Raw genomic sequence first — 22,746 nt, 5'->3', positions numbered from 1 at the left:
TGGCAGTTTTTTCAAGGTGTTTTCCTGTCTTTTGCCAAATGCACCGTGGAACAGACTTGAGCAAGTATTTTAACAGTGCACTCCTGAAAAGGAAAGGCAGTCCAGATAGTTTCCCTCCTCACTGGATCTTAAAGGAAGAAAAGGCGCTGCCGTACTGACCCCTATGGGTATAGCTTACTAAATTAAATCTCACATTTAGGAGCTCAGAATTGCTTCACACCAGCTTGATATATTACTTTGCAATGGAGGGCGACACCAACCCTATTGACAGCAAGACCTTGAGAGTCTCATGTCATGCCAGTTTTACACTTTAATCGTTTAAATCTTGTTTGCTGGTGACTGTGCAGCCAGTGAGATCATATATTTCTGTGACATAATCGGTAAGTTTTTCAAATTAGAGATCGTGGTGTGCGATTGTGCGTTGTTGATGCGACTCCAAAATCAGCTGAGTTTCATTTTTCTGCAGCAGAAAATTGCTATTAAAAACTATGACAAAGTTGATCAATAAAAACTGGCTGGTGTCTGAGGCAGACATGATGATATCTGAAAAATGTCGACAGGAGGAAAAGTACGTGAATCACTGCTTTTGAGAGTTAACCCCATGAATGATTGTCGCCACACAGATTTAGATTAAAAATCTAAATCTGGAGAATATCTGTGGTGGAGTGAGACATCAATACAAGGTGAAAACATCATACAATTTTATAGGAACTGAAAAGCTTTTCTTTTTTGTGTCGAATAGTGGTATTTGATTATTTTTTAAGTGGTTTGACAGCACTTTGTTAAAGATTATAAATCTAGGTATTGAAATCTTGCATAAATGTATCTCAGAGTAAAAAATATGTGACTTGAATTTTCTTTAGGGCTTTGTCAAAAGAAGAACACCTCCTGTTTGTTACGGTTTTTATTTTAATATTGTTTCTATAAATTACTGTTATAATATCAAATAGATATATGTTTTAAGATCATGGCTACATAAAGATATGTATGCACATCTTTATGAAACAGGTCTTATACGTGACATGTTGAGGGGAAGGCAAAAACTTGAACCAAACTAGAAGAAAATTGTTGCAAATCTATGTAGATCAAGGATCAGGGGGTATAAAACTTGCAGTAGACAGACATGCTGATGCTGGAGCAAGATTTCCATTCCTCACCTCCCGGCCCTGACCTAATTTCTTGCAGCCTGGTAATTATAAAATGTTGTAAGTGTCTTAGTGATGGCCATTTTTTTTCCTCGGGAAGAGGAAATCATACCCTTAATATGTTGTTTCTTGGGGGAGGTTCTGTTTGATTTTACTCATAAATTATGTGATGCATTATATAAATTTTAACGATGATGCTAACACGGGCTTTTGTAAGAAAATTGCGACATTAGAATGTTTTGGGTTAACTTATTTACCATCGTGCCTCCTCAAAAACATGTATTGTTTTACAAGTCCTCAACTGTGAAAGAGCAAGGTAACACTGTGTCTAATTTTTAATGTGCATTTACAAAATCAGGCACAAGAATAATTAGTCACTATTAGAGGTAGAGTGTTTTAATATTGGTCTCGAGCATGAATCCTTTGTCATGACTAATTTAATGTACTCTCTAATATGTCATTTCTAATTCATAAGAGAAGTTCAGCCATTCCCATTGAGCTCTTCTTTGCAACAGCCAGGGGGCATGACAGCAGTAACCTAATGCACCTTACCATTAAGCACATGAAGCTGCTGGATTTCTGTGTCCTTCTCTGCTCTTTAGGGCCACAGATGTCAGTGAGGATTTAAGCACATGCTTAGCCTGAGCCAGATATGAGATGGTAAAGTGGGAGTGGGAGGATGTCTAAATAGATTTCGTTAAGACACAACCTCCGAAATAAGAGTAGCAAAGCAGAATCAGCTGTTTCATCTATTGACACATAAGTGGGAATGTTACGCCATGTGAATTTTGGTAAAATTCTTGAGGAAAACCAAGGAAATCATACAGCTAAAAACTCCATAAATGTTTTTTTTAAGAACATCCTAATGTCTGAACAGAAGAAGCTGCTCACTGTTAGTTTGGAGGTTTTCATTTAGAGTGCTGGTATTTTGTTACTATTAAAGACATTTAAATCTAAACTCAAGTATATAAAATCACTAAATTTGTAACATTATTTGCAAGTACGGTTAGAAAATGTTAATATTGTGAAAGCGAAGCTCATACAGATTTATTATATATGGAGCGAAATATCTATAACTTTTATTTTTGGTCATTTTGATGATTGTGGCTTACAGATAATGAAAAGATACTGAAATTCAGTGTCTCATAAAATTTGAATACCGTGAAAAAGTTAGATAATGGAAACTTGTGGCGCCGCTTCCTAATCAGCTAATTAACTCAAAACACCTGCAAAGTTCCCTGAGTATTTCAACACTCTCAGTCTGGGTCAGTGAGTGACACCACCAGGGAGAAGACTGGTGACTGGACAGATGTTCAGAAAACAGTCATTGAAACCCTTTCACAGAGAGGATAAGCCATAAAAGATCATTGTCAAAGAAGCTGGTTGTTCACAGCATGCTAAATCTAAATGTATTCATAGAAAGTTCAGCGTAAGGAAAAAAGAGTAGCAGGAAAAAAAGGTTAACCGCAACCTTGAGAAGATTGAGCAAAGTCCATTTAAGGATTTGGAAAAGCTTCACAAGGAGCAGACTGAGGCTGCATCAAGAGCCGTCATGCACAGACAAATCCTGCACATGGACTACAGATGTTGAATTCCTCATGTCGAGCCACTCCTGAATCAGAGACATCAAAAGTGTGATACTTGGACTGAGAAGAAAAAGAACTGGTCTGTTGTTCAGGGGTCCAAAACACACTTTTCAGATGAAAGCAAAGTTTGCATTTCATTCAAGGTCCCTGTGTATAGAGGAAGAGTGGAGAGGCACAGAGTCCGTGTTCGTAGACGTCCAGTAAAAGGCTTCCACAGTCAGCGATGTTTTTTTTTCATGATATTCTAATTTTTGTATCTGCGGTTGCATACATGCGACACCCAAGCTTAATATTTTGCGAAAAGTAATAGAGTAAAATCCCTAAATATTTACAGAATCCATAAAACCCTAAAAATAAAGGTAGCTGTGATATTTATTTGCTTTAGAAGTTTGAATTTCAATCTGAGAATATCATCACCAACTTGTCTTAGCAGTTGTCAGCTAGACATCCGGTGAGATTTTCAGTTGTGTTCAGTGAGCACATAAATTTCTAGTAGCATAAGATGCTAAAAGTGTGTTGAACAAATCTGGACAATGGATGGACGGGTGTAAAGACAATTTTTAACTATAAAAGAAAAGGGTGATCTCCTGAATTGTGTTTTTAGCGCACTGTAACATGTTGAAGTTGGATTGGTGAGAGTGAGAGTTCAGGAGGATTGTCTCCCAAGCACAACAAGAATACATCTTTGGAAGGAATAAAAGTCCAATAATGATCATAATCATTTCACCCCATGATTTCTAATCAAACATTAAAAATTCCTCTAAAAACCAACTTGCTGAATAAAAGTGAGCATGCCTTACTTCGTTATGGCATATTTTAAACCAAGGGTTAAAAAAAAGGTTGAGTAAAACTGTCCAACACAAGAATAAAAAGGTTCATAAAAACGTTTAACAAATGTCTACACTTTAATTTGTCATGGATAGTTTTCTTTCATCCTATTAAAACTTGTTTCCATCACAATAAATATATCTGCCTTGTTTACCAAATTTATTTTAGCATGCTGGTCGTGTGTGTGCCTGTGGATGTGTAGCATCACTGAGACATGCAAGGTGACTCACCCAACAGCCCAGAGAGATTTTGAGAAATAAAGAGAGGGTAAGTAAAAAGAAGTGACATGATGAAAATTATTACCTATAACTAGATACAGAATGAAATCACGAGAAAGTTTTGCTGTTTTAAAATCACATTGCTGGATAAGAAAAGTCTTGTGTAATGTTTCAAAACTCATAGAGTAAGATAATTTTACTGATAATTTTATGGTTAGGTGATTTAACTCATCCTGCTACAACCCCATTTATAAGACTGAAAGTATATTTTTGTTCATTGTCTAAAGTGTTTTTAGAAGCATGGTCATCCATCTAACTGTCACATACTTTCCAGATTACACAAGCATTTAGAGGCTGCAGATTATTGCAAAAAAAAAAAAACTAAAACTGTATTTTCCCCCCTGTGTGGCTTGGAACCTAAAGTAGCACAGCAAGGAGACACGTCGTCCTCTCTGCATCCTAGTTCTGTTCACGTTTCTTCTTCAAAGAGTTCAAATGATCTACAGGTTGCACACCGACATCTGCAGTATTGCATCATGGTAAATAAGAAAACAGAACCCATGAAAATATTCACCACTGCAAACAACATAGCTTAAAAAAAAAAGAAATATGTGAGGCTCTTTAAGGATACATAATTATATATGTTGGCAGTATTAAATCACCTTTACAATATTGCAAATCATTTACCAATGAGAATAAAGACCTAAAAAATAAAAGGCTAAAACAATCTTAGAATAAGATGTAGTGTCTGTTCTAAAGGAGGCACTTCTGGGTCTGGGACCAAAGCAAACAGGTACAGCAGTTATCCTCCACTGGATAACTGCATAGATGATTATGTTTTAGCCGGAAAAATATTATTTACCCTAACTGATCCACTTAGTGTGGTTTCATTTGTGACACAACTACCAAGACATACACTGTGATCATGAAAAAGATATTAAACAGTTTCAGCAGGGTCAAATTATTGGCACACTTGAAACAAAAGAAAACATCTACGAAGCTGGTGAACATAACGAAGACTGGGTTAAAAATTAAAAGGATTTATTCTGTTCCAGAGTGACAGGCATATCGACCAGGATAAGAAAGGAGATGCATGAAGTGATGCATCCATCTTGCTTTGCTTTGTCCGATACAAACCTGTGATCAATAACCTGAGGTTGCTACGTAGGGTTAGGTCAGAGTTGAGCATGGTTAAGTGCACAGAAAAGAAATTATATCAGCTGACCACCTGATATACTGAATGACTAGGTTATTCCGTCAGAAAAAATTGATGTTTCCTGATTCTATGGACTTCCCAGGTGACTGTCAGAATTTATCATAGCCATTATAGGCAATGCCTCAAGTTTCTCTTCGGTAAAAAAAATAAGCACTACTGTAACTGAACACAAAAGTAAAGTTAATCAGAGCTCCTGATGAATGATGTAAGATGCAGAAACGCATGGGAGAGTGTAGAGCACAGAATAAACTAAATTAATGATTAATAAAGCCTCCTCAGCCAAGGTCATTTTGAAATACCAGCTTAAATGATAATGTTCATCAAGGTCATCTTTCTCCACCTCTCATTTCTATATCTTTAGGTATACACCTATACGGTTTTATATGCAAACATGCACAGACAACTGATTTCAGATGTGTTTCTATGCTTAATATTCATATTTTTTTACCAGTTTTAAGATTCTGGCCCACTGTGAAACTGAAATGAAAAGGAATGGATACAGCAAACTCATTGGTCAACACAGGCAATAAGATACAAACTGAGGGATGGACAAGCAGTAAAATAAAAAATAAAACAAATCTAAGTATTTTCAACACATCTTTAAGAAAATTAAATTTAACAGTAGCATGATTCTGTTTTCTAAAAAAAAATACTGAAACAAAATTTGACTAATTGGTAATAAATACAGAGAAACTCTCATGTGCGTGTTTTAATAAGTTTAAATAAAGTGCTGGTTCACTTTCTTGTTTATTCATTTAATTCCATTTTCACGCAGGAGTGAAATAACCAACATGGTCTCTTGATGGTTTTTCAAAAAATATTCAAAGCATGTGTTAATAAATAAAGAAGGCCAGGCTCTAAGCTGACTGAAATTCCTGGTTTTCTTTTTTCTCACTTCTGACCTTAAGCCAACCAATAAAAGCATCCAAGCAAACACACAAACTAGTTGCAGAATTTCTCTTATATTTTCTCCTCCTGATAAAAAATATATTGTCTTTGTCTTTTTCCACACACACACTCTCTCTCTCTTTTGAACAATTTTACAATTTTCATCCTTTTTCTACCTTTTTAATAAAAACCTCAAAGCTTAGGTGGATAGCAGCTGTGCTATACTCTTTCCATTTTCAAACTATGGATTAAACATTGTCCTGTTAGATGATTCAAGACTGGAAATTGCCAAACCAGTGATCTTGGTATGGTTGTTTTCCAAGTCTTTGCAGTTTGCAAGTGTATGCTGCAAACATATTTAGGTTTCTGTTACACTGTCAAATGTGGCAGAGGAAAAAAAAATCAAATAAACAATGGCAATGAAGCATAAAACCCTTTGCAACTTTCAAGACACCTTCTAAAAATCATTTGGTGAACTCCTCAGATATTCTTGCTTAAAAGAGATGATTCAGTTCTTTTTTTCCCCTCTAGCTCAAAACCAGAATCAGCTTCTTCTATGTACAACACATCCTAACAATACACAAATATTCTCCTGAGGTTTATGTGACAGATTTCAGTTTGTTTCAACTTTTGTCTGTATGAAAAGCAAACAAGCCACCCATAAAAATTAAGAGTTAAAAACTCATCAACTGACCAAAATGAACAAACTTACTCTCTATCTCTGTCTATTATTGTTTACTGAATAAAGGAAGTGCTTTTAAAATCCCCTTTGAAGGCCTTGCTTTTGGCTCTCCAGACTTCTCAGTAGAGGCCTGCCCTCCATCTTCCTCCCAGCTCTGCCCTTGCTATTCTTGGCCACTTTCCATCAATACAATTTAAACAGTTAAATGTGTTATGACTTCAGACTCACACAGGGAAAAACAAAAACAGAATATGAACCAGAGAGAGAGAGAGAGAGAGAGAGAGAAAAGGAAGGCAGGGGTGGGAAGATATCTGCTTGACATTGATACAAATGGCTCATGCAAACGGTTGCGCGTCCCTGCAAACAGACATATGCAACAGCAAACAGTCTAATTTGCAAAAGGATGGGGGCGCTCCATTATGCTAACCTGTACACAAGCACACACATTCATATCTCACCACCTCATTCCCCCTGTGGAGAGTGCACTGAACAGGTATCTGATAACAAGAATATTGCAATTGAAGTCATCAGTGGAAGTGTGCAGGTGGTGGGCGTTCGGTTGTAAGCGGAAACATGGGGGCAGAGGGTTGGGGTGGGGGCATTGGGAGTTAATGCACGTCTCACCAAGCTTCTAAAAGCACCCTATATTTTACTGCTGCTTTTACAGTTAAAATTTTACAGTCACCAAATTACAGAAGATAAAAACTAAAGATGACACTATTGATGGTAACACATAAAATAACAAAACTATTGTGCAATCGTTAATGCAATATCGTGTCCAACCAGGGAGTAAATCTGCAAAGAAACCTCAAAATGTTCACGTTGAGAGTTACCTGCCTTAACATAATTCACTGGCTGTACAACGGTCTGTCTAGACTGCTCTTTAAATGTGAGTCACCTCTGTGCCATCACTGCCCCAGGAGAATGACACTGCTGTGCATCTGTAGCTGCTGCTCAACTACCATGAGAAGGACACAGCAGCAGCAAGGTGGCCAGGTAAAGGCTACGGCTGACTCAGTCCAAGGCGAGCGTCCCTGTGCGGCGACACATCCCTCTCTTCTCATCAAAAGGGAAGAGGGGAAAAAAAAAACCCAATGGAGGCTATAAAGCTTCAGCTCCAAGGGTTGATGTCAGCCAAATACTGAAATGGATAAATTGATCACTAAAATAATAGCTTCTGAATCAGACTTTAGGTTTGTTTTATGTTTTAACATCTTAAATAGATGGATGCTTTGGTGGCGCAGGGGCAAAGCACAACCCCCACGTATTGAGGCCTTGGTCCTCATGGCAGTGGTTGCAGGTTCAAATCCTGGCCTGGTGACATTTGCCACATGTCATTACCCTCTTTCCTGTCAAATAAAGGCCACTAGAGCCAACAAAACCTTAAACAAAAAAACCAAACATCTTAAATAGTTGGGGAGGATCAATAAGAAAGGGACAAAATAATAAAACATGACATTTAACCTAAGAAATCTTTTCATGTTTTTTTTTTGTTTGTTTGTTTGTTTCAGATATAGTTTTCCGAGCTGTAGTGTACGTTCTTCACAATGACAATGTGTTGGAGCTGATCAGCAACAATTCAGTTCCAACTTTATTAAAGACACAGTATGTTGATTTTTTTAAGAGAGAGAAAAGATCAAAATATTAACAATATGAGTTAATGATTGAATCATTAGTAAACACAAGAACCTATTCTAATCAATCAATTAATTGACTGAAAAAGATTTAGTTTTTTTTTCTAAATTGGTGTGTTTCCATTAAACTAATTTATTTCTCTACTTTAAATTCCGCAATTAATGGAGCTAGCGACAGACTGTTGCATCCTGAGTCCACAAAGGAGCATGTCGGAGATCCTTCCTCTCAGCAGTTATTAAACTCTGTAACTATCACTGCTATCACTATTCTAATAATTGTTTTCATTGCTGCTGGTATTGGACTGTTATTTTTGGTTTTACTGATTTTAAATGACATTTCTGCTGGTATCTGCACATCCTTGTTGATTTTCCAATTTTTATTTGACATATTTTAAACGGCTTGCTGCATTAACCCACAAACACAGATTCACCTTTTGTACATTTTTAAAACATTTTTCTACTGAGTTGGACATTTCTTGGATTATGCCATTTCAGGTAACTGCACAGAATTTTGTTGTAACATTGCATCATTACATTATATTATTTATAATTTTGCTTTTTTGGTATTTTTATTACTTTTCTCTTTGTGTACCTCAATGTCCTGTCACTTTTCTACTGTTACATGCACATTTCCAAAGTATTGGAAATAATATATTTTTATTCTATTTTAGAAACAGTTTTTTTTTTTTTTTTTTCTGGAAGGCGTTAAGGTGCTTTTGTAACCCTGTCCTAGATGAGAGAACATCAGTGTTTTTTTCCATTGTGTTTCTTTTTATTTTGACATTGTACACTACTGGGAGTAGGTAGATAAAAAAAAACTGAATATGGGAAATGTTCAGAAAGGTTTTTGTTACCTGTGAGATACTGTGTGAGTGGTGTATTTAAATTTGTGGTCAGTGTATATGCATAATGGTGGCCTGCAGCAGTTCGCCCTGCAGACTTCAACCATCCTATTAATTACAGGTCTGCACAACTCCTACAACTCCACATGCAACCTTGACACCAGCTGACACCAACTCCACCCCAGGCTGACACACTGCAGGAGCTTTCATGTACATCAAGCAAATTTTAAATCTAATTGACTGTAAATTAAACATTTGTCGTATGTTAAACAGTCCCTAAGAGCCTTTTGAGATTACCTTTTTTTAAAGACATTTCTTTTTCACTATCTGGGTAAATATTTTACCAGTCCAACATAAACGTTTTGGCTCTAAAATCCAAAAGATTTTTGTTGGTATTTAAATGTGTAAGCCTGTCACTTTGGTATCAGGCTGTGGATAAAGTGGAGCCCTGGAAGATGGTGAGGCTTGGTGCAGAAACAGAGAAATAAAAAGGAGAGAAAACCTAACAGGAAAGAGGAAATGAAGAGATGGGGGGGGGAGGTGTCAATGACAGCCATGGAGGTTTTCAAATCGTTGATGCTTCCTCATAAAGACCTTTATAAGTCCAACACTGTTTCTTTGTGTGTCTATGAATGTAGATGCGGATCCTTTTCTCTTTCAGTTCTGGACTGGAAGGAAGATCCTGTCTGTGTATAGCTCTGTCTCACCATCTGTTCCTGGATAGACCGCTGATACCGCCTCTTATAATATCCTGTTCAGCTTTGTCTGTGGAGGTGGGGTGCATACACCTTGTACTGGGATTATTTCTAACTTTCTTCCATCCCTCCTCTTCCTTCTTTCCTTTTCTTCCTTTTCTCCCTTCCCTACTCGGTTACTCAGGAAGAGCCAAGTTGCATGTTTACAACTGATGCAACAGAGCTCCTTCACTCAAGCATCCATTCTGGGCAGAAGAACAAACCACAAATAGCCCTCTACCTTACTCATCCTGAGTGCCTTTCACAGTCACACACAGTCTCTCTGGGACGAAACAGGAGCCCCGAACAATATCAGCAACATCCTCGGATGCTGCAACAATCAGCTGATCGCTGCTTTAACACTTGTCGTTTCCACACGGGTCTGGACTTATCAGCAGGTCAACAAAAATCTGAAAGCCTGGATGAAGGATGTCCTACAGTTGGATAATCTGACAAGAAGGAAGCTTGTGAGTCTCCAAAAGTGAATGATAGAGTTGTCTGTCCCAAGCCACGTCACAGCACAAGCAAAAAGCTTGTGAACTGAAGCTTCTTACTTAATCAGATTTCCTATTCTGGACAAACTTCCCATTCAGATGACAGCAGCATGTGGGTGATGAAAAACCACAACTTATAGCAAATTGGTTCATATACTGCAATACTGGCCTAATGAGCAACAGATGCAATTTCAACATTGCACTTAGCTGTCGCTTTCATTTATACATAGTAAATTGACATTCTAAATTGAGACCGCACTAATATTCACAGATTTTTCTGTAGAGAAATTTGCCTATATGCAGATTTTTTTCATATAGCACATCTGAAATAGTCAAAAGAAAATGCAGTTTGGGAAGATGAAATGCATAGGCACAATGCCATTATTGGTTGGAAAGCAGCCAGTGCAGGAGTGCCATTTCTTTTCCTGTAACGAAACGATGGCAAGGGGAATCTAATAATCTCATAACACCATGTACAATCTGCCTGCCATGGTAGTTAAGCCAGATATAATAATTCATTGTGAAAGATTGGCATTTTTACCTTCTTCCAGGAAACAATTTACTTTAAGAGGTGGATTTGTATTGTTGCCAATTTCAGCCAAATGTGGACATACACCATGTTCCTGATTTTAGACATTCACTAACCCAAAAATTGCTTTAATTTCAATAATCTATCATTGTCATTTATGTCCAGTGGAACATAACATAGATCTGAAACAGATAGATATGAACAGATAAAATAGTTCACCTTTTCATTGTAATTAAGTGTCACTGAATAACTCAACTTACAAGGATAACTTCATTATATTCACAAATTAAGAGACAGCAGTGATCAGAAAAAATATCACTTTTCCAGGAGGACTGTCTGTCACTGAATCCGACTGTCCTCTAGGTAGTTTATATTCTGAAAAGAAAAAATATACCCAAGGTCTCACATCACAAAAGTTTCACAACTAAAAGATGAGGCAGAAATATTCCTTTGTGGACTTTGAATACACTGAAAAGTTTTAGGGATTTTTATTATTATTTTTTTTTCACATTATGATGTCAAAACATGATGCCTTTCTCAACTGTAAAACTTTTACTTGATAATTTTTTTCTCTTTGTCCAGCAAGCAGTTCATCATTAGAAAACATAACTGAGTCATGGTGTTTATTTTTATCAAGATGATGACAACTTCCTAAAGTGCCTTTGATGCAAAACCACTCATAATAAGCCACACACTTCAAACTAAGAGCATCATAAAACACTGAAAGAGGGTTAAAAATAATTATTACTGTTCCAGTTGGCAGATCTCTCTTCCTCCTTACTTCTTTCCTCATCCTTTCTAAGGAAGTCTGCAGACCAAAAGTCTACTTTGTTCATCTGACTATGTCATCTTCTTCCACATGCTTTCTGTAACCCCAACATGTCTCACTGCAAACAGGACTTTTTATGGCCTTCGTTCAATAATTGAACAGAGGTCATAAAAGGGAGACTGTCGTCTTAACAGTGTTCCATAAAGCTCAGGTTTTTAGACTGTGGATCTCTGAAACTGTGAATCTCTGCATCTCCTCAAAAGATGAGCCTCTTGTCTGTTTCTCTAAAAAAAAAATAATAATAAATAAATGCTTACTTGTCTGGCCTTTTAGCAATGTATTTTTTTAGTATCTGTTTACAGTTCTCCTATGATTGTAGTATGATTTACTGAACAGAGTTCTGTGAAAAGTTTGGTTTACTAGGTTACACCGTAACTCAGCTTTAAACCTCTCCACAAGTTTATTTCTGATCTGTTGGGTGTGCTCCTTGGATTTTATTCTACTTCTGAGGCCTTGGCAGAGCAGCTGGATTTATATTGAAATTAAATTATTAATAAGTGAACCAATTAGGCTAAGGGAATTGGTTGCCCTTGATTTTTACTTAGGAGTATCAGAATTTTATAGTGTGTTAAAATATGAAAACCTTATGGGGTTTAAATGGGGTTAAATACTTTTTTGAGGTTACACGTTTTTTTCAATATAACAATTATCTAATTTGTGTGTCTTCAATACACTCCAGTACGCTTCCACTGACTCTTGTGTGATTATGAATATTGCTCTTTGTTTATAGTAAACAAAACAGTCATTAGGTGTAATGCAGCTGGTGATTATGTTTCAGTCCAATTATAAAATAATTGTAACATAATTCTGGGTAGACACATTTGCACAATTTACACAAGGCGAAGTTTCTCAAAGATGTGTGCTACATTCTTTTATGGGATTTACTATGTGTAAAGACCATTTTAGTCAGTACAAACAAAAAGCCATTTGATAAAGATGATGTTGATGCAACTTATCATGGAGAACTATACTCGACCTGTAAGGAGGATCATGGAAATCTTCCTTATATATGCACGAGATAGGTTATAAAATAATATTTGGAATAAATATGACTTTATTCAGTTACAGAGGAAAACTAAATCAAAGGTGGTGGATGAAATGCTTTCTATTAATTTAAGTAAATTCTGCGAATGAAACAACAAATAGTGTAAAACATCACCTCCGTTCTTTTATTCTGTATCTTTCTTGACAACTGAAGTACCTACACTGAAGAATTTTAGTGCAATGCTTTCCAGGGTAGCATGGTTTCTGCATGGATACCATTTCCATTCATGTGGCAGTAAGTGCTCTCATTTTAACCATTTCCTTCATGTTTTGCTCTAAACCTGAGCTGAACTGACCTCACAGAGAGAAGACAAATGGCAACGATTTCTCACAAGAAAGCCTTCAAAAACTGGGAACGTAGCATTATATACTTACTAGAATTAACAACGTTCAACATTATGCATGTTGAACATTATCTAAACGCTCACTTTCAAACTTGGAGAAACATCATGTCCAGCTACATTTTTTTTTCTTTAGGATTCCTCCACATTTCCTTTTCTTCAAATTTGAATACTTTTCAAGATTCATTTTTTTCTGTTTCTTTTCAGCCCATCTTTAAAGCTTAAATAGAAAATTCAGGCAAATAACCGAATGTTGTCATATTCGATTCTAGGGCCGTGTTTAAAAGAGGACAGTTTTCTCATTTTTTTAAGGTGTATGATTTAGTTATTGCCTAACTAAGTAAATGTATAAATATATGTACAAGTGTTTTCCCCTCTTTTATAAAATACCAAAGCCAAGAACTCTCCATATTTGCATTATTATTATTATTATTATTATTATTATTATTATTATTATTGTAATAAAAATGCACTGCAGAATAAATACTGTCATTTTTTTCAACATTTAACATAACCTTTAGTCCAATTAAATAAAGTCATTCAAGTAGTGATCAAATGAAAGTCTAAATAGAAGATAAAACATATTTCAATGGTATGCTGGCCATTTTTATGTTCTCCTTGTAAAAATTAATCCTGTAGGTCAGAAATGAAGGCAAAGCTGTGAAGGAGAAACAACAACCTTAACAACAACCATTATTTGTCTAATGCGCTTTTTTGCCAAACCAAAACCAAACAACTGTGAGCTTTTTACGGAATGTTTTACAGCAACTACAGCTCATTTTGTGTTTTTTTTTTTTGTTTGTTTTTTTTACACTTTCTGCCTGTACCGAAGTCAAAACAAGATAAAGAACGGAGCTGAGAACATGATACAGAGAGCAATCTGGAAGGTAGATCTAATCTCAGTGACCTTCAATTTCTTCTTCCCAGAATACAACACGGGAGTTTACAAAAAGAGCATAATAAGTGTTTTCCCACTACAAATTGATATTGAAAATAGTATCACCTATTGCCACAAACTGCAGTCTGTAACAAAGTGAATATCCGTCCTCTCAATCACCCGGTTTCAGCTGTGCAGTGAACATTATGCCTTCCAAACAACATGATCGTGAATATTACGTTACACTTCAAAAACACTGACTCTTGGGTATCTTTGTTGTATGAGCTTCTCGTGGTTATGAGGATTTTTTTGTTATTGTTTTAACTGAGAACACAAGAGATACAATTTTAAGCAGGACTTTAACAAAAATACCTAAATAAAGTCCTGCTAATTAAGTCAGCATTTCCCAAAACAAATAAGCTCAGAGGCCAAACTCATTTTTATATATATATTTTTTTACTATAAGTAAGCTTCCCATTCTAGATCCTTACTTTTTTTCCCTCAGCATTTCTTCTCTTTACCATCTCAGTGCACACCCTCTGGAGACCAGTGTTACTTCAATGAGTTCACTTATTAAAAGTCCCAGTGTACGTGTCTTTCTGTCTTTTGCTTCCTCCTCAAAAGCACCCACTACTACGAGGCATAACATAGACATTGTCAAAAAAAAAAAAAAAATATCTGCTACCTCCCTCCCTCTCAGTCGCTGTCTCCAATTATCTATTTCTGTCTTCTCCACCAGCCCTCCTCCCCGTACTGCCAGTAACATTTGCTGCCCACACTTTTGCTGCAATGGTACATTTCTTTAGCCAACTTCAACTAAATTCTCTCATCAAAATCTTCACTATAAATTGTAATAAGTGGAAAGTGAAATCAAAGCAAGGTTAAAAGGGTCAAACGGAAACAACAGACGTCAGTCATATAAGGTGGACAACTAGCGTGTTGCACAGACAAACTGCTTTAACACGGTTATGTAGAAGCTTTGAAACACAGACTAATACTAATGATAGAAGCTCAACACAGAAAAGGCCCTGCTATTTTATCAGTTGTCACCAAGAATGTATGGTTGCATATCATTTGGTTTGCCAAGTTATTTATAGATGTGCCTGTGATCCAGCTAATTCCTGCCACTAACTGCGGGCCAAATGAGAAATTTAAAACAAACGGTTGTCTGATAAATTAATTTAAGATTAGTTTTTAAAATGTCAACTTGGTTAAAAACAAAACAAAACAAGATTTTTAGTTACAAGTCAGGTTCACACTGATCAGTATAGGTAGAGAAGATTTCTCTTAACTCTCACTCGATCTTAACGTAATGCTCAGGGGGAGATCGAAAAATGTCACGGTCAGACAGCGGGGAGGCCGGGGCGGACACAAGCTCAGTGCAACCCCACCAGACCAAGCACAGAGTAAAAAACTTGTGGGATCTAAAGACTGTGTCTTAAGACTGTGTGAAGGTGAAATGTAATGGGTTTTTTTCTGTGATGTTTTTAACGGGTTAAAATTTTAGTGAGTTTTTGTTACTTATTTCATATTTAACTCATTAAACAGGACTCTCACTCCAACAAATGACATTCTTAATTGAAGGCTGTCAAAAGATTGTAGAAACTTGAAAGAAGAAAACCCATGATGGTCTAAGAACTTTAAAAACAACTATTTGTTTCTATGTTGTCTCTGTGACAAATACATGCATAAGGGAAACCCGACATGTCTAAATCACTGGCTGCTTGCCTGGTTGTTCTCAAAAGCAAAAATATGCCAAACAAAAGCAAACTGGTATAAAATCGAGCACATCCTGAAAGTAAGAGCTTCTTCTCATGCAGTGATAACATAAAATAATACATAAAAACATTGCAATTAAATATTTATTTGGATGTCCAAATTGGTGGTTCTTGATGGGGTTTTTTCACACATGTAATGATGCAACAGCTCCAGTCTACATGTATGTTTTCTGCAATAACAAGCAGCTCCCCACATCATCTGTAACATGAGTACGACCATGATGTCAGAAGGTTTCTCTCTAAGAACTTAACTAGTTTTGCATTTCCTTAAAAAAGTGGCTGCTGGGCCTTGAAAGGAACAGAAACATACAACTAAATGGATAATGAGGGGTACTGACTTTCACCAATTAAGCCCAAGGCAACATCTTGGTGTATTTCAGCAAGCTGCCCACGGAGCTGCCCTGGTTTCACTCTGCCTTGGACTCATCACTGCAAAGGTCTCACGGACCAGGGCAGAGCGGTCTCTGCTAGTCTCAGTTGGGCTGCCAACTCGCAAGACCTGCAAGAGGGCTGTCTGGCAGCCTTCACAGCGTCTAAAAGACAGTGTGAGCTTTCACATGCATTTTCCTGTTTCCCAGAGAATCTGTGAGCACAGTGAGCTTGAGCATCAGTCTTTATATTTAGTTTAGTTGTTGTTTTGTCAAAATAGCAAAACAGCTGTAAAATATGTCTGCGCTTGCTTAACGAGGCTCACAAACTCTAATTTACAAGCAGAGCCAGATGAAACGGTGGCAAAAACAGCTTCATCAAGCGTGGCTAGGAGTTAAACTCGTAGCTCGCAAGCATCTATTCTCGCATTATATGCAGATAAAGAAGCTGTGGAAGACCAAGTCATCCAGATTGGTTACTCTATTAAGGGTCACTACACATTTTGTATATTTAACTTTCAAATTTTCCATATTCTCAAAGATGGATGGATGGATGGACGGACGGGTGGACGGGCTATCAGTCGAAAATACAAATATTTCTTTCCGTATCAATCCAGACTTGAAACAAAGTGCAAACAACATTCCATACTTTCTTAGACTTTTCCAGACTGCAGAGGAACCTTATGTTTGACAAGGAAGATTTTTGGTGAAAATATCCCCGTTCAGGTATGCTGACAACCAAAATTGAATAACATTGTAACAAATGCTTGGCATATTTTGGGGATTTTACTTGCTTCCAAAGGCCAAAGAAAATCGATGGCGTATTTCACCATGAAGTTCTGGTTTCTCTTCCTTCAATTTAAGCTTCCACACTTCAAGTGAAAATTGATGTGACAGCTTCATGAAACGGAGGAATTCATTTTTTAATCTTTCTCACCACAAAGAAGATAACCTCAGTCCCACTCTGTGATACATTGTGTGTTTTTCTTTGGCTCTGCCAGTTTGACTTATAAGTAAGTCTCCATTTTGATGGGGTCTTCTATCGTGCTCATCTTTGGTTATTAATATGTGCATAGAAAAGTCGAACCGAGGAATATTTCCCCTCTCTAGTCGCTAGCTATCTGCTTCTCTTGAGACTAAATGTGAGTGGCTTGCGTCCCAACACTATGGCTCACAGTTAAACTGGGAATAAAAATACCTTTGTTTCCAATTCTGGTAATTACTGCTCTGTCTCACTTCCCTCTCACCCAGTTTGTTTTAAACCACTAATAAGATTCCAGTCCATTAGTTTTGAAATTAATTACACATTTCTTGCTGAATCTGAATGTGGCTAATATTAGGCAGTTATCTCTTGACAGCTCATGTGCCGGCTTCATAATTAGTGTTTTTTTCACTATGCTGTAAGGATTTTTTTATACCTGACATTAACACCTGGACAGTTTCTTTACTCCAGCACCAACAAACTAACTACAGTAGAGAAAAATGCTGATGACCAAATGCTCTGTGAAGAATCCAAAACTCTAGATATTTTTATGTATACACTAAAACTGAAAACCCCCTCTCTCGGTCAAGAAATGACACCCATAGTTATTATATTTTATCTATTTTTTATTGTCAAAGATAAGATGAATGAATATGTTTCAGCTATGGTTTAACAGAACTAATTTAATTTAGGGAGAAAAAGAGACAAGATTAGCAAAGATCCCACATGTACAACTACAGATAAGCAACATAAATCCAATCATTTTAAGGGAGGATTCAACCTTAGGTAACAGAGTTCACATGAAGGCATTTTTCTTTTTTTTTTATTGGTTGTTTTTCTTCCTTTCTTTCTGAAAAGTATGGAAATCCTTTGTTTTCTGTCTACTACAAAAGCTGAATTTAATATAAAGTAATGAGCACACAACTGTTTCAATAAAAAGCAAACAGTGCAAAACCAAAAATAAAACAAATAGAGAAAAAGCCCTTCCAGGTATTAAGGTATTTGCCTCTCTTCCTTTTTAAAAGTCACAAATTCACAAACCCTTTTTTGACACACTAGAGAACAGATTTAAGTTGTCAACCAGCTGTTGTATAACAGATGAAGGAGATGAAATTCAAATATTTGGAGACATAATTGGCTGCATTTTCTTTAGCAACTTATGCAAAGGACCATAGATCGGCCAAGAAAAATACCACCAATCACTACAACTCTGGTAAGGGTGTTTTGGAAACGGTGTTAGCAACAGGTGTTGGGGGGCGGGGGGAGAAGCTGCAGCTAGAGATTTTTTCGAGTTTCTTTTGCTTTTTTAGAAACAGTTCATTTTAACCTTAAACTGTTAAAGCGAATCCAGTAAAGCCTGAACTAGAAGTTTGTACAACAGTTTTACTCTGACAATTTCAAATCTGCGAACCGAAATTGTATCTGTGAAAAAACACAAAAGTGATATCTGTGCTCATTTTGCTGTTATAGCCACTTAGATGAACCTCATTGAAAACTACAGTCATTTTCAATGCCAAATCCAAAGTTAGTTATTCTACGCAGATCAAGGATAATTTAAAACAATTAGTTTTTTGTGAGGCATTTTAAATGTCTAACAAATACGGAAATGTGATTCTTAGTTTCTTTAGCTTTACTGTTTACATTTTTGTTCTCATAAGCCCTGCACCTTGAATCATCTTGTCTCATGAGTATAAAGTTATATTGACAATAACAAACAGATCACAACTTTTGTTATTCAGTCTTCATGTCGCCCTGCCAGTAAGTATAAATTCTGCTCCTGTATTCAAAAGGAGATAACTATATAACTATGACAAATTATATTAAAAAGCAATATGGATAACTTATGTGAAAAGCAAAGCAATACAATTTAAACAATGTTATCTTTAGCTTGATTTCAGATTAAATTGGGTAAAACATAAATAGGTGATGCTCTCCTTGTGCCTGATTTATTGGGAGTTAAAGCATTAAATAATGCAAAGTAATTAATCTGTACTCCTCCAAAAAAGGATTAAGACTTACATAAATAATTTACAGTATATTTCTGAAATGTATCTGCAATTTTATATCCATGTGGGTATAGAACCTTTTTTTTTGTTTTTACTGATGGATTGACTCTTGGTGGGATGTGCTGATCTTCTAAACTTGACTTTTAACTATATTTCTGTGACTTCATGTCTGTTGCAAACAGAACAAAAGTTTTCCAGATCACAATATTATTAAACTCTAACCATTACTCAAAAACTGATGAGATGTTTATCCTGGTGTCATTGTAAATCTACAGATCCACACCATTAAACATCCATTCGTTATTGTTGCATGGATGCTGATGTACGGTGTCCATCTCTAGGATTCATTGGATAAGGGTGAGCGGGTCACCAGTCCATCACGGGGCAACACATGAACACACAAGACAAATAACACACATTCACAGGGAGACATATTAGCAGTCATATTTTGTACGGTGGGAGAAAGCCTGAGTAACAGGATACCTGGACACAACTCACACATCCACAGAAGAGCATGCATGCAGAAAGACCCCTGGCTGGTATTTGAACCCATGGCCTACTTGCTGCAAGGCAACAGCGCTCACAAATGTTCCACTGTGCAGTCCTATTAAAAAAAACCAGTGGCTTTTACTTTAGATAAATCAGACATGCTTTCCGTGAAAGTATCTTCAAAAAAAAAAACAAAAAAAAAAAACGATCTCTTCTGAAAACTGTGTTGTGCCAACTATCTAAGATAATGCAACGTGACAATTAAAGCTGGAGGCTGGACTATAACTTTCCCCTAATGACCGTGAGTTATTGATTGGATTCAATCTGACACCGTGTAGAGCCTATAAGCAGAAAGAGCCATCTGTTTTAAAAGAGATTCTAATTGTTGAAAATGTCTCCTAATAAAAGAACATTTTGTACGAAATTTTAAACATCGCTATTTTTCTACATAAAACAGCTCAAATGGGGCTCGGGTGTGACATTTAACCTTACGTTTGACTTGCACGACTCTCATAAAGTTATCTCTTGCTTAGAGTCATATGGACAACCATCCTGTCTCCTACAGGCTGACAGATGCAACATAAACACATACACACAGTCACATTTCTTCACTTCAATAAATTAGTTTGATGTTACATGAACGTCCTGCGGACATCGCAGAATGTAACAGCTGACAAAACTTAAGCTTTTTTTTTTTTTTTCCCATAAGGCAATCTAAGTGAGGCATCAAATCTGATTTGGAGGACTTTGCTGAAGATCGAGTTCAAGTAGAGATGAAGATCTGGAAAACACTTAAAGTTTTAACTTTAGGAAGGAAATGCGTTTCTCTGAAACATGAGCAACAACAACAAAGACCACACAGACCAAATCTGTCATGTAATCATGAAATCATTTCTCCTCGCGGATGGTGACTCATCTTTTGTCCCTGGCGAACTCGTATCTGGCAATGAGGTCGCAAGACATTTTATATGATGCAGCGTGCCACTTTACAGGGCACCACTCACCACATGGGGAGCACCTCACTAAAAACAGCGCATACCTACAGCTGGTTAAAATGAGCAGACAGCCTCTCACAGCATAAAGATGTGAAAAAAATAAATAAATAATAAATAAATAAATAAATAAAAAGAAACATGATATTATTATCTCTGTGCTATTCTGAGGGACATATCATCTACTATGTGTGTTTTAACTGTGAAAATCACCTCACTGCCAGAAATGTTCTTACTTATTTCGCTAGTGTATTTACAGTAGAGTTGTGGGATTTTCAATATTTTAGGGAAGCATTAGTATGCACCAGACGTCAGTCATTAAAATAACGTCTGACCTAATAAAACTGGGTGTGGTGGACCTAAAATAATCAATGCTTCTTTTAACTGTATGTAATGAGACAGAGGCTGCGTCATCCACACAGATTTCCAGGGGACGAATCTCCTCCAGCATCAGGTGTTAGTCAGTGACCTGAACCTCATTTCAAAGCCTTAGAGGAAAGTGATAGTGGGTGACTCCTGGATACATCAAAACCTATTATTTATCGTGATAGCAGAGGGGGCTTGTGTCATTACCCACTGTCTGCTCTCTAATTCTTCCCCTGCCATGACACGTCTGTTTTGCAGTCACAGATAGCAAAAAAAAAAAAAACAACAACAAAAAAACTACTAACACCTCATTGCAAGGGCTTCCCAACATTGTGACCTTGTGCGTATGTTCTCGAGTCACCTCATGGGAACAGACCCGAACACAGCGCATCCAAATCGAGCACAACAAGTGCCCAAGTGGCTGTCTCGCACTATCCTGCCACCTTCAGTTGATGCAACACTCCTACTCTTTGCTTTCCAGCGCGTTTTGGAGAAACACACGCTGTATCAATCGCAGACAATCAAATCAATTACCATTAGCTTGTTGGCAGAGGGAAAAACAAAAACAAAACAACAACAAACAAACAAAAAAAGAAAACATGCGTGCACCTGACTTATATATGGCCCATTCAAGGGCGTCTGGAAATCAACGCAAGAGCTTTGCATCTGGAAATGATTTCAAATTATCCACCAATAGTCGACAGTGGAATCTTTTGCTCACCTTTGCTGCTGTCCTCTTGGTTGAGATGCATGACTCTTCTTACCATGTACTCATTTAGGCTGCCTTCTAACTAAGCTGTACGCTTCTCCAATAGAGTTGTCGACGTGAACTCTTATTCCAATTTATTTCTGCTCTCTTTGCCCGCCTGATGCGTTGTTCAACTGGCACACAGGGACGCGCCTGCACTTGTGCGCTGTGCGTCCTCCTCTACCGCCTCTCTCTTCCCCCTCCAGTTGGAGCAGGTAGTCTAGGTGAGGTTTGGAGTCTGTGTTGTGGCTCTGTCCGCTTTCTCTCCGAGTACGTTTATCGTCTGAGCCCGGATTCGCTCAAAGGACTGGTCGGAGCAGAGGGTTTAAAGGAGGAGACGCCAGGCAGACGGGTGGGGTGACGTGAAGTAAGTCAGTAGGAGGTCGTCTACTCGGAGAGGAGGCGAGGAATCCGCACGCCCTCGGATGCTGGCCGTTTTTATCAAAGGTCTTCATCACGGCACAACCGGACTTCACTTGGAGCTCCTCAATCAGGGGCCCATCCTGACATTTACGTAAACCGAAATAAACTGAGGCTTTCGTGTGTGTGTGTGTGTGTGTAGTTCTTTTCTTCTTTTTTTTTTTTAATACAGCCGATTCTTGCTCATTTAAGCACCAAAAGGGAAGCGCAAAATCTGAGCCTCGTCACAGTCCCAACTGGAAACAGCGGGTGAAAAGCACAGTTCAAAACTGAACGACACGAATTCTTGTTGTCAGACCTGCATTCCCCTCTTATCCTGCCATTGGTTTCGGAACAGAGACAGTGATGGGCGATTCGTTGTGAGGATTTGTGAAAAGGATGCCTTTTACGCACAACCTGCCCAAGTCGTGCTTCAGATTTATTCTGTTGCTCACGTGCTGAGCCCGTTTAACGGTTTCATTGGAGTCATTATTGTAAGCAGCCGATGCGCTTTCATTATCATCATGATGCCATTTCAGCCAATAGCCCCACACAGCCGATAAGGAGCATTTACTCACGATTCACGTTCGCCCGGAGCTACGCGTGGAACGTGGCTCTCTGGCGATCTCTAGTGTTGCTCATAAATCAGCTGCGTTCATCTTGGTGTCAAGGACGGAGCTGTTACTGTCCAATAATAGAAGCTAATGAATATTAAAATACAAGAAGAAGTA

At 37.4% G+C, this 22,746-nt stretch overlaps 1 protein-coding gene across 4 annotated transcripts in view; it reads right to left on the bottom strand.

The window, feature by feature from the left end:
* The window catches only part of syt7b (synaptotagmin VIIb), a 102,037-nt gene extending 79,341 nt beyond the window's left edge, over positions 1-22,696 (bottom strand). Inside the window, exon 1 of one of the 4 annotated variants that reach the window (XM_016672444.1) lies at positions 21,590-22,696. The gene's annotated coding sequence lies outside the window, so the exon portion shown is untranslated. The remainder of the gene's footprint in view (positions 1-21,589) is intronic. The other 3 variants (XM_016672446.1, XM_016672447.1, XM_007554045.2) reach the window with 3 other exon arrangements.
* Between the last annotated feature and the right edge of the window lie 50 nt (positions 22,697-22,746).

Source organism: Poecilia formosa, unplaced genomic scaffold (assembly GCF_000485575.1).
Source record: "Poecilia formosa unplaced genomic scaffold, Poecilia_formosa-5.1.2 Scaffold61, whole genome shotgun sequence".
NCBI lineage: Eukaryota > Metazoa > Chordata > Actinopteri > Cyprinodontiformes > Poeciliidae > Poecilia > Poecilia formosa.
This window is presented reverse-complemented; position numbering and strand designations above follow the sequence as displayed.